At 41.4% G+C, this 10,585-nt stretch overlaps 1 long non-coding RNA gene across 3 annotated transcripts in view; it reads left to right on the forward strand.

Moving 5' to 3' along the window:
• LOC122176897 overlaps positions 1-8,902 on the forward strand; it is a 28,270-nt gene extending 19,368 nt beyond the window's left edge. For all 3 annotated transcript variants that reach the window (XR_006177875.1, XR_006177874.1, XR_006177873.1), the window contains one exon: positions 7,996-8,902. This is a non-coding gene — a long non-coding RNA (uncharacterized LOC122176897). The remainder of the gene's footprint in view (positions 1-7,995) is intronic.
• The last annotated feature ends 1,683 nt before the right edge of the window (positions 8,903-10,585 follow it).

Genomic DNA, 10,585 nt, shown 5'->3' on the forward strand with positions numbered 1-10,585 from the left:
TACAATTATGCATTGTCCCAGATTACATCATTAGGAATCAAGTGGCAGGTTAAATAAGTGAATAATTTTTCAGATGTTCCTTAATTAACTTTTGAGCTCGTTGCTAGAGGACACTGCATGGAAAACAAGAAGTTGATGTGAATTCAGAAAGTAATTAGACAAAATTAGAGAAAAAAATCCATGAAGGTGCATTAAATCCAAAGATGTTCCCTCTGGTAGAGGGGACCTGCAGATTTTTGGACTCTAGTTAGGTACAGAGGTAAGCATTACTGTATGCTTGTTTGCTATGTATGTTTGGCATCAGCTAATGGCAAGGAGACATCTTGTTAGCTGAGGTTATGCTTTTTCTCACTTGTATCACAGCGTGTTTGGTCTGTACCAGAAATCCTATACAGCAGTCCTGAGAAGCGAGCACTGTGGCTAGCTCAGTCCTGAGGATGGAGAAGAAGCTGGTTGTGAGACACCAAAGACCTAGTGGTGATTATGTTTGTCTTCTCTTCTCCTTCCCCACTGAAGCTACCTCTTCAGGGGAAGGAGCCCTTTGGGCTCTGAAAGACAGGGCTAAGCAGATGTTAGATGAATCTGGGACATGAAGGATCTGCTCTCCACCATGATATTCACAATATGCAACCTTTATGTTTCAACACTAAGTGCTCTGAGCTGTCCTGAGACACGGCACTTAGCTCCAGCTCCATGCTGCACCAGCAAGCTGAGTGCAGTTTTGCACCCACGTGCCTCCAGGGACATAGGCCTTCATAGTAGCTGCAAACAGCAGAGCAATAAATTGTTTGAAACTGGAGCACAAGCATTGTCAGTTGTCTTTTAGAACCAGTACATTTGCACACGCTGTAGAAAGATTCAAGTAAAAAAAAAAAAAAAAAAAAAAAAGCATAATTCCCATCATTCTCCCATTCTTATTGCTAATAAAAGGTATCAGGGTTGACTACCAGAATAGTACAAGGGATGAAATACTCTTTTGACTCAAGAAATCTGAAAAGAAATACCTAGTATTTAAAGGATGAAAATGACAAATATGCTGTGGTACCAACTGAGAATGAAATGCTTCTGAGCATTAGCACCGAGCAACCAAGCACAGTGCTGTGCATCAGAAAAATGGATTGTGAACAAGAAATAAGCCACTCTAAATCAATGAGAATTATGCAGAAACTTAACCACAGCTTGGGCCAACCCAGAAAATTCATCATCTCTGGGTTTGTGAAATTTGGAATTTGAATCATATATGCTTCCACTTCTAATTTAAGTAGCTTGCTAGTTTTGATCAATAATCATTTGTTTTTAACAGGGTATCTTATATCAAAGGGAGAGGGCTTAGGTTGAAGGGTGGCCTTTGATTAGTTTCGTTTCTTTCACAAACTAGGACTCATGAAGCCTCATTAATCCTTGCTGCAGGTGGAGCTGAAGGCTATTTGTGAATCTGTGGTTAGAAGTCTCTCCACAGAGGCATTAAATGGGAGTCTGCAGCAGTAGCTTTGTGTTTAAGGATAATTATTCTGATATAAACTGTAGCTTCATTTCTGAGATAGAGATGCTTATATTCAAAATATCCAGTCTCTTTAATAATAGAGCTTAGATATCCTGAGCACCACAGGGTGATGCGTGGTCTCAGACACAAATGAGAAGAAGAAAGGAGAGGCAAATCCTCCACCTCTCCTGAGTCCCTTAGCTGCCTGGGGAACAAAAACAGCTGCCAGAGCATCTATGGGACCTTACCCATAGTGGGGTCCAGGGTGAGGCCTGTAATACATTGCTGCTTTGAATTCTGCCCTCTCAGAAAAACCTCACAGTTGTGGAGTGCTTTCCGATATCGGAGAGGAGGTCTGTCACTGCTGAGGCCCTTAGAGATATCATAGCTATGAAGCTATAAATAGCATGTATTTCCCACTGCCTGAAACCTGCCAGCGCAGCAGCAGGATGACGTAGGTTTGCTTTCCTGCTGGAACACTACAGAAGTGCTTCTACTCTCTCCGCTGAGACGTCTGTTAGCTGTAGACACTGTTTCTGTGCTCACTGTTGGGGAGATGCTATTGAACTGAGCTCACATTTCTGCTTTTTCTGATCTTTTTTTTTCTCCACAAGAAACACCTCTCCCTGGGCACCTTTCCTTGCCTCCCCTCCCTCTTCTTTTGGACAGGTCCCTGCTTTTCTAGGGTATTCTGATTGCTCCTTGGTATTAGCTTCTGCTCGTCCCACTTTGATTCATCTGCTGTTATACATAATGCACTGTCCGTGCAGACTGCTCTGGCTGAAGGGACTTGTTTGAAGCTTTTTTCAATGGTCTGAGAGCTTCTCTCTTGCTTTTCCTTCTCTCAGCTTTATCTTGCATTCAAATGATGTCTTTCAGTTCTGTGAAATCCAGCTTTGCAAATAAAAGCAGATGGTTGCTCCTGCAGCTGCTGATACCTCTCTGAGCAGTATCATGACTGGCAGCTAACAGCATAGTGTGTGAGTGAAAGTTAGGAGAGGACTGATCCAGTTCAAGATGTCACAAGGACTGTACGTGGGTACAAAGTCATTACAGAAGTGGTAATACTTATTAGAAAAAGGATCCTAGGGCTGCTGATGATCACAAATGTTTCTGCTGGCTTTGCCTTCCTCCCACTGGCAGCAGTGTAGCACTCATTGGAATGCACTGCTCAGCATCCTGCCCAGTGGCTGTCCAGGATGGGAGCCGAGGTTGGATCTTAGTTGGATATCAAAATGGATATTAGGAAAAATTTCTTCTCAGAAAGAGTGGTGAGAGGCTACCCAGGGAGGTGGTTGAGTCACTGTCCCTGGAAGTGTTCAAGAAAGGTGTAGATGTGGCACTGAGGGATGTGCTGAGTGAGCAGGGTGGAGATAGGCTGATAGTTGGAGTAGATGACATTAGTGGTCTTTTCCAATCTTTATTCTGTGAGCATGCAGCTTTCCCACATCTGTGCTTGGAGGAAAATGAGGTTAAAAGAACTTGGGAGAAAAGGAACAAAACTCCTCTTTGTGTTGTATAAGTGGTATTAAGCCTCTCCTCCACTAGTAACTGGAGTGCTTCTGTGTGCAATAAGAAAAGATGGCAGCTCCAGCAGCAGGTGAATTCACAGTCTGCTTTGTATGATTTCTGTGCCTCCTTCAGTTTGCTAATCGAAACAAGTTTCTGCTCTGTTTCTTACCCCTGAGGGCGGAACTATCCCCAGAAAATTAAAGCTCTCTTATCTGTTAATGTGTCATCACAGCTAATAGCCTGGGGACTATAAACAAGTTTAAATATCAGAACAGTTTGGCTGGTGATTGTCCGTGATTATGTATTAAGAATACAAAATTTGTGCCCAATGATATTCAAGCTAGACTGAAGATGAGAAGGCAGCTCCTCAGCTGCTGTAAATGGAGGTAGCGTGGCTGAGTGGAGAAGGGAGGCTGCTCAGCACCTGACCCTCAGAACTTTGCAGAAGTTTCCATTCTTGTTTGTCAAGGCACTGGATCATACAGGCCAGCACAGGTCCAAGCAGAGTGCAGACCCTTCTCTCTGTTCTAATATCTGGGAGCTGTGCTCCTACCAGCTCACAGCCTCCTGGGCACTCTTTCAATAGTGACCTACAAGCAAAGAGATTGCAGATTGCTAAACTTTGTCAAGAGCAAGTCAAGGAGCCAGCATGTTCAAAAGCTGTCAGATATGTCAGGCAGGTACCTCACAAGGGATGTACTTTGTACCTTCAATTTGACAAACATACTGCAGTAAAATAACAAACATGCACTCTCTGCCACCATTTCCAAAGCCCTGCTGCTGCCCCATCACTTTCAGCTCACTGACTGTTCATGCTGAGGGTGAGGAGGCAAGGAACAGTTATTTCCTCTTGTTAGAAATGCTGTGACTAGTCCATAGGTCTGCTTACAATGACATCAGCATGCAGTGAGACCTATGGTTTTGTGGAGATGGCAGTGGGAGTATCTTGTAACATAGTTGGATTTGAAATTGTTCATGTTAACATCTCCCTGTTCTGAAAGGCACTGCTGTTTCTATGAGTCATTTCCCAGGATAGACTGGGCTATTCTTGAAAGAATCCCACAGATTAGAAACTGAGGCAGAGGGAGATGAAGTGATATCCCCTAGATATGTACAAAGTCAATAGTTGTTCAAAGAGGTGGATATCAGAGACGTATTCTAACCTCTGATTGTCCTTGCCACTGTGCAAAGCAGAATACATGGAATAAATAACTTTCATGTATATCTTTACAGATTATATATCTTCTTGAAAAGCTGATACCAGGTTAATGATGAATCTTGCAAAATGGTATAGGGAGCACATTCATTTTGATAAGGCAAGAGATCACTTACCTAATGAAGTACTACTTAATAAGAAGGATCATTATTAAAGAAATGGTATATCTAGTGCTTTTTACACCTTCTATATTAATCAGCATTTCTCGGCAAGGAAAAGGAGTGTTTCTGACAAGCATGAAGTTGCATAAGAAAAATTATAAAAGGAGCACTGTGTCATAACAATTTTAAAACATGGAACAATGTCAAATAAATGAAATCAATTTCCAGAGGAGAATAACAAAGGCTGAAAAAGGTCCTAGAAAGCCAAAAGATTTTGATTTTCTTTTTCATTAATTAGGGACATTATATTAAAAATGTCAGGAACTGTTTTCCCTGTAACAAAAAACACCCACAAGACGCAGCCAACCGAAATTCCTCTCTGAGCACAAGATCTGTGAAGGTTAAAGGCTTGAGTCTGGCATCAGGAGAGCATTTCTTGTCTCCCAAGGTCACTCCATAAATGTGGAAAAGTAATTTTGATTCTGGTCTCCTTACAGTTCAAAGTCAAAGCTTACCTTGTTTCAACAGTTCTATATTTGGCAAAGTACTAATATAATTGTATTTGGTCCCAGTCTTGTCCTGCTGGAATGTTAAGCACTCCTAATACCAAGCCCACTGTGGTCTCTCGTAGCGTAGGTGAGGCATGAAATAGCAAGTAGTGTATTCACACTGGAGCAATTCCTCCAAGGAAACTCAGTATCTGCTTGCTAATTATTAGAACATGCAAGGAACAGAAAAATGATTGCATGACCTCAGCTTAGAGATTGTGCAGCCTGGTGACCCCTCTATTGTAGCTGCCAGCAGTGTGTACATGGGAAAGATTTTAATAAAAAGGCAAGGATCTGGTGGTACTTCCCCAGAATACTTTTGCAGCTTAAAAAAAAAAAATAAAATAAAATAAATCACAACTCAAGGACTTCCTAAGCCAGAGGGCTTTTCTTTATATCTTATAGTCTTTGATATACTTTTTCTTTTGTGAATAATTTAGCTACTTTTAAGATTTATGTTAATTTTAGGATTTGCAGTGTCCTGCAGGAAAGAGTTTGACACTTTAATTGCATGCTGCACACTTTGAATTTATTAGAAAAGATGTGTTGCTCATAGTAGAGGTTTTGATGCCCTCCAGCTGCCTCTGCTCACATCAATCCCAGAAACAGAATTATTGAGCATGCATGGTGTAGATGCCATGACCAACCCATATTGGTCAGTTCAGGGTGTGTGGAAATCCACCCCAGCTGAGGTTGACTGGTTGACTCTGCCCAAACCATAGGATAAGGCAGACCTATGAATTAATCAGTGTATCTTTTCTGGCTTTTTTCAGAGCCTGAAGGGCTCACAGGATGCTTGGCTATCATTGTGTTTCTACAAGAGCTGGAAGTGCTGAATGAACAGTGCTCAGCTCAGTAGAACCTGTCTGCAGAATTTCAGACACAGCACATGAATGCCTCTTTAAATCCTCTTGTTTGAGTCTTGGGATGTGTTCTGATCATATTTGTGATTCCACTTGATTTTTCAAACAAATAGTGAAATGTAGCTATTTGACTAGAGAGACCACATCTTGGCTACTGAAAAGGGAGAGTGCTTGACTGTGGCACAGTTAGGGATGTGGGTTTGTGGTCTGCTGCCATGTGGACTCAATGCCTTGGGTTGTGAGGTTAGTGTAAATGGCTTTCATAGGAACTCTCCTGGTACTTCCCAGAGCCAGCTTTCCTGTCTGGGTATCACTGATTGTGTAGTGGCAATTCCATAGGCAGGGAAAGCACCTGCTAGTTGCAAAGCAGAACCAAGCAGCAGGTGGGACACTTGGGCTCCTCCAGGACCTAGCTGAGGGCAAATATGGCAAGGACCATTTGCTGTTAGAGGATGTCCAACAGGAAGAGTTGCAATTGAGAGTGACTGGAAGAATGTGGGGAGCAGTTTGTGAGGGCTGGAATGGAACCAGGAGCCAGCATGCCCTGGGAGGTGCCCAGTGCCCCTGAAGCTTTGCCTGTCTGGGTCAGATTAGCAGCAGACCTGTGAGATGAGACCATTCTGTTGTCTGGTGCAGCATCCCTCTAGGAGAAGTCACAGCTTTGCTGTGGGTACATCGAGGTTACCAACTGCCTCATTTTCTGCTGAATCACTTGGTGACGCAAAGGCAAAGCACGTAAATGCTAATACAAGTGTTCATGTAAGGGCTGGTAGCACCTCCACAGACCCCCACTCCTGCCTTACTCACCGCTAATCACTTGTACATCATCAGTACCTGTTGAGATTCCAGTCCTCACAAGAATGTCAGCAGTGGTTGCTGCCCTATATATGAACAACTGGCAGACAAAACAAACACACTGTTTTGTCTGGACTCTCTTTTTTTTTTTCCTCCTAGTCTCTCTTGAGAAAGTTCTACTCTTCCAGACCTTTTCATCCTTTTGGTACTCTGCTGTGCCACATCTGCATGAACAAGGACCTTGCTCGGGCTGCACAACTTAGTTCCCAAATTGTGATGCTGGGGGGATATTTGCCTGTCCTAAACAGTTCTCTTTTCTCTGCCTGCCCAAGCTGTGTGGATCCAGCAGCTTTGATCCATAGGTTAGCTGCTGGAGGAATAAGAGAAGAGGTTGTGTCTCCTTTCTTCTCCAACTAACACCCTCCTGTGGGCAGGAGCTGTTTGGGGAAGCTTTTGCTGCCTCCTGCCAGCAGCAGGAAAGTCACAGGATGTGGTGGGCAGTCACAGAGATAACAGTAGGACACAGCCCAAGCTCAGCTGTTGGCAGATCTGTATGCTTTGGGAAAACAGCCAGCCTGCTCCAGTTTTCTGGGTCAGTCTGGTTTTCTAGTTGCGTCTGAATTGCGTTAGATAGATGTAAGCACGGATGAATAGAATTTATCCATTTCTAATTTGAAGATCAAACATTTACCCAGGTCTCATTACCTGGCTGGCACACCAGGGGAGCTCCAGCAGTGCCCGAAGTCAGGGCTGGTCCCAGAACTGAAGGATTTTCTTTTTTGAGCAGTTCAGATGTTAGAGCTGCTGCTTAGGAAATGGCCGTATCCTCCCTGCAGGCAGATCGATACCTCTCAGTTCACGACACTGCAAGGAACTTTTCATCGTACATTAAGAATGAGGAAAATAAAAGCCACGATGGATGTTATTCTGGTTTTGCTGTTATTTTGAATTATTTAGAGGGAAGTCACTGCTGTCTTCCTTCTTGTCAGAAGACAAAATATCTTTGTCTTTGGTAGTTTTTCCTATAAAAAAGGAAAAAAGTTCTTCCCATTTTTGTTTCTCTCACCCACTCAGTCCTTGGTACCAAGGTGTAAATTCAGGCTTTCTGCAACTTTCCAATGTCTCCTACATTCCTAATGCAAACCAAGTTCCCACTGACACAGGTGGAAGTCACATCTCAGTGGTACACTTCTAACCAGCTTCATAGCAATGTTGCAGATGAGTGATTAATGCTGTAAATGATGGCTAGTGGATAAGCAGAGGATATTTTGGAGGGTTATAAGAAATTTCCAGGCTAGCTGAACTATCACTTAATTAAGCATTTACTAAATAGCTAGAAAAAAAATGTTAAACTTTAAACTGAATTTTTAATGCACAGTGTTAAGAGGCAAAAATCCTGCAGTTTTCTCCACCATTTATATAAGCTCAGAAAAACAACCTAACTAATGTGTTCTGGTATTTTTCTTCCTAATTCTAGATTATCCTGAAGGGAACGATAAAGAAACTGGCCACCAAGATGGTAATCACTAGTGGAAATGAAGAAGATAAAGGCAATCAAGAAAAGGAAAGCAAAGAAGAAACCATCTTGGCAATGCTTGGAATTATTGGGACAATTCTAAACCTCATTGTGATCATTTTTGTGTACATTTACACAACGTTGTAAACTAGCAGGCATGCAAATAGAACAGATAAAACGGCCATTAAGAGTGACAACAAACATTGCTGACTATTGACAAGTTGTTTAATCAGAATTGACTCTGTATTATATTAACACATCATAAAAGCACTGCCTGCAGGCAGCAAAGGCTGAAGCACAATTAATTTAACAAGACTTCTTCACGCAGTAACAAGCTAAACTCTTCTGTCCTGCCCTCTTCCTTTCGCTTTGGTTTTTGGTTTGGGGAAAACATGACTGCAATTATGTAAGTTGTAGCTTTGGAGAAATCCACCTGGGTTATGTTGTTTTAACACAATTTAAAAAAAAAAAAAAAAAAAAAAAAAAAAAAAAAAGAAAAAAATTAGAAACTGTACACTATATACAATTAAAAATGTATACTGTATACCTGCAAAGATGGAACTCTAAGATAGCTGCATAGCACAGATCACGTGTCCATTAGGTCAAATGTTATTTTCTCTCTTGTTTTATGCTTTTACTTACATCGAATCTGACAAGCTTTTTGTTTAGAATGAACATATGGTGCAATCATGAAAGAAAAAAAACAATTCTATTGAGCAAGATCTGCCTAAAACTGATAAGATGTTTGGAGAAATATGGTATGTGGTTATTTTAACTTTCTCATTTGCTTAACATCTGTGTCTGTTCATACCAATGTTTATAAATATATATTTTTAATAAATGTGCTATATTTTTAGCATGAGCCAAACATTTGGTGACACTTGTATTCATGCAGCTAGATTTTGTTGGATGAAGTGCCCTTTTTGACAATGGATGATATTCTTCTCAGCAATTATACAGTAGTCTTGTTTGCAGCCCTCTCAGTGTAGTCTGCAGCAAGCTCACATCATGCTCATATGCATGACTTGAAGTTGGAATGTCAGCTGAAAAGCATTGCTGCCTAATACGGGAAATAGCAAAACATCATAAGGTGACCTTTGGAGACTGGTTGCAGAAAGAAGGTTCTATTTATAGTTTGAAACAAAAATGGAAGGAATTTTGAGGCATCTCTCAAGATATTACAAAGTTCACAGAATTTATGGCTTTCAGAATCTGGTCGCACTCTCTAAGGGCTTGTAGTGAAAGAGACAAACGCAGTTCTGCAGTTGGAAAGAGAAATGTAAAGAGCCTGCAAAGAGGAGCTTATGAGAAATCTATTTTGTAAACACAGGGTGTATTTCAAATGTGAGGATGATTAACCCTTCACACACACTTCTCTGACTTGCAATTTAAATGATGTCAGTGCAGTGAAATTTTCTGATTTGTGGTTTTGGCAGGAACATACAGGGGATGATCATCATTTTGCGTCAGAATTCAGTACCTATCAGCGTATGAAGCACTAAAAATATGAGGCCTCAACTCTGCCTCAAATTGCCAAAGTAGTTCCCCATTAACTCTGACATGTTTTCTGAAAAAAAAAAGAAAAAAAAAAAAAAGTCAATTACTTGTTTGATGACTTGTGACTTGAATTATGTCCTCAGATGAACAAGACAGATTGCTGTTGAAGTCAGTTGGAGATGTTAAAAGTCTCCTCCTAAAGTCTCAGGAATTATAGTGATCAGCCCTGTGCCTCTGGAACCAGTAATGAGCCTCTCACTGGGTTCCAGGTGGCTGGGGATGATTTCACAAATACACAACTTCACTGTAAGATAAAATAAAAGCAAGCCTGGGAAAGCCTCAGAGAGACTCTCATAAAAGAGGTATTTAGACTCTGGTGTATCACACAGTCGATAACAGGGAAAAGGTCAGTGAGTAAATTAAAATGAAATCCAATATGAAGACTGAAGGAAGAAAGAGCAAAAATAATTTCATATTTGTGGGAAAAAAAAATGACAATGAGAGAAGTGAGATTTGAAAAAGCAGAGAACAGTGCAGACAGAAGGTGCCAGGTGTAGGGTGGTAGAAGAAACTTTCGTTGTGGCTACACTCTGCAGATAGAGCCAAGGGTATTGGGAAGAATGAGAAACTTTTAGTGGCACTGTTCAGTAGAAGTGAATTAGGCTGATATTTTTTGGGGGTGTTTTTTTGGTTTGTCTGTTTGTTTTTGTATGCTTTTTTCTTGTTTGGTTGGCTTTGTTGTTTTTTTCTTTGTTGGTGTTGTCATTTTATTGGATAATTCTAGGGAATTAGAAAAATTCAGCATTTTGTATAGCTTATTATTCATATTATCTATGAATGAGAAGAAAATCACAAAAATACAGTGCTTCCATCTTGTAGCTTTCTTTTTTGAAGGTACTGCTGATCTCAGCATGGGGCAATGGCATTGTCCCCATTCCTCACAGCACAGCTGTGGGAGCTGACTGGGAAAACGACCACAGAGCAGCCATCACCACACAGGACCCACTCCAGGACCCAGGGATAAGACCCCCAGATAGGCAGGAGAGGGGGGGGG

This window comes from Lagopus leucura, unplaced genomic scaffold, assembly GCF_019238085.1.
Source record: "Lagopus leucura isolate 7727_CA_CO unplaced genomic scaffold, USGS_WTPT01 Super-Scaffold_1, whole genome shotgun sequence".
Taxonomy (NCBI): domain Eukaryota; kingdom Metazoa; phylum Chordata; class Aves; order Galliformes; family Phasianidae; genus Lagopus; species Lagopus leucura.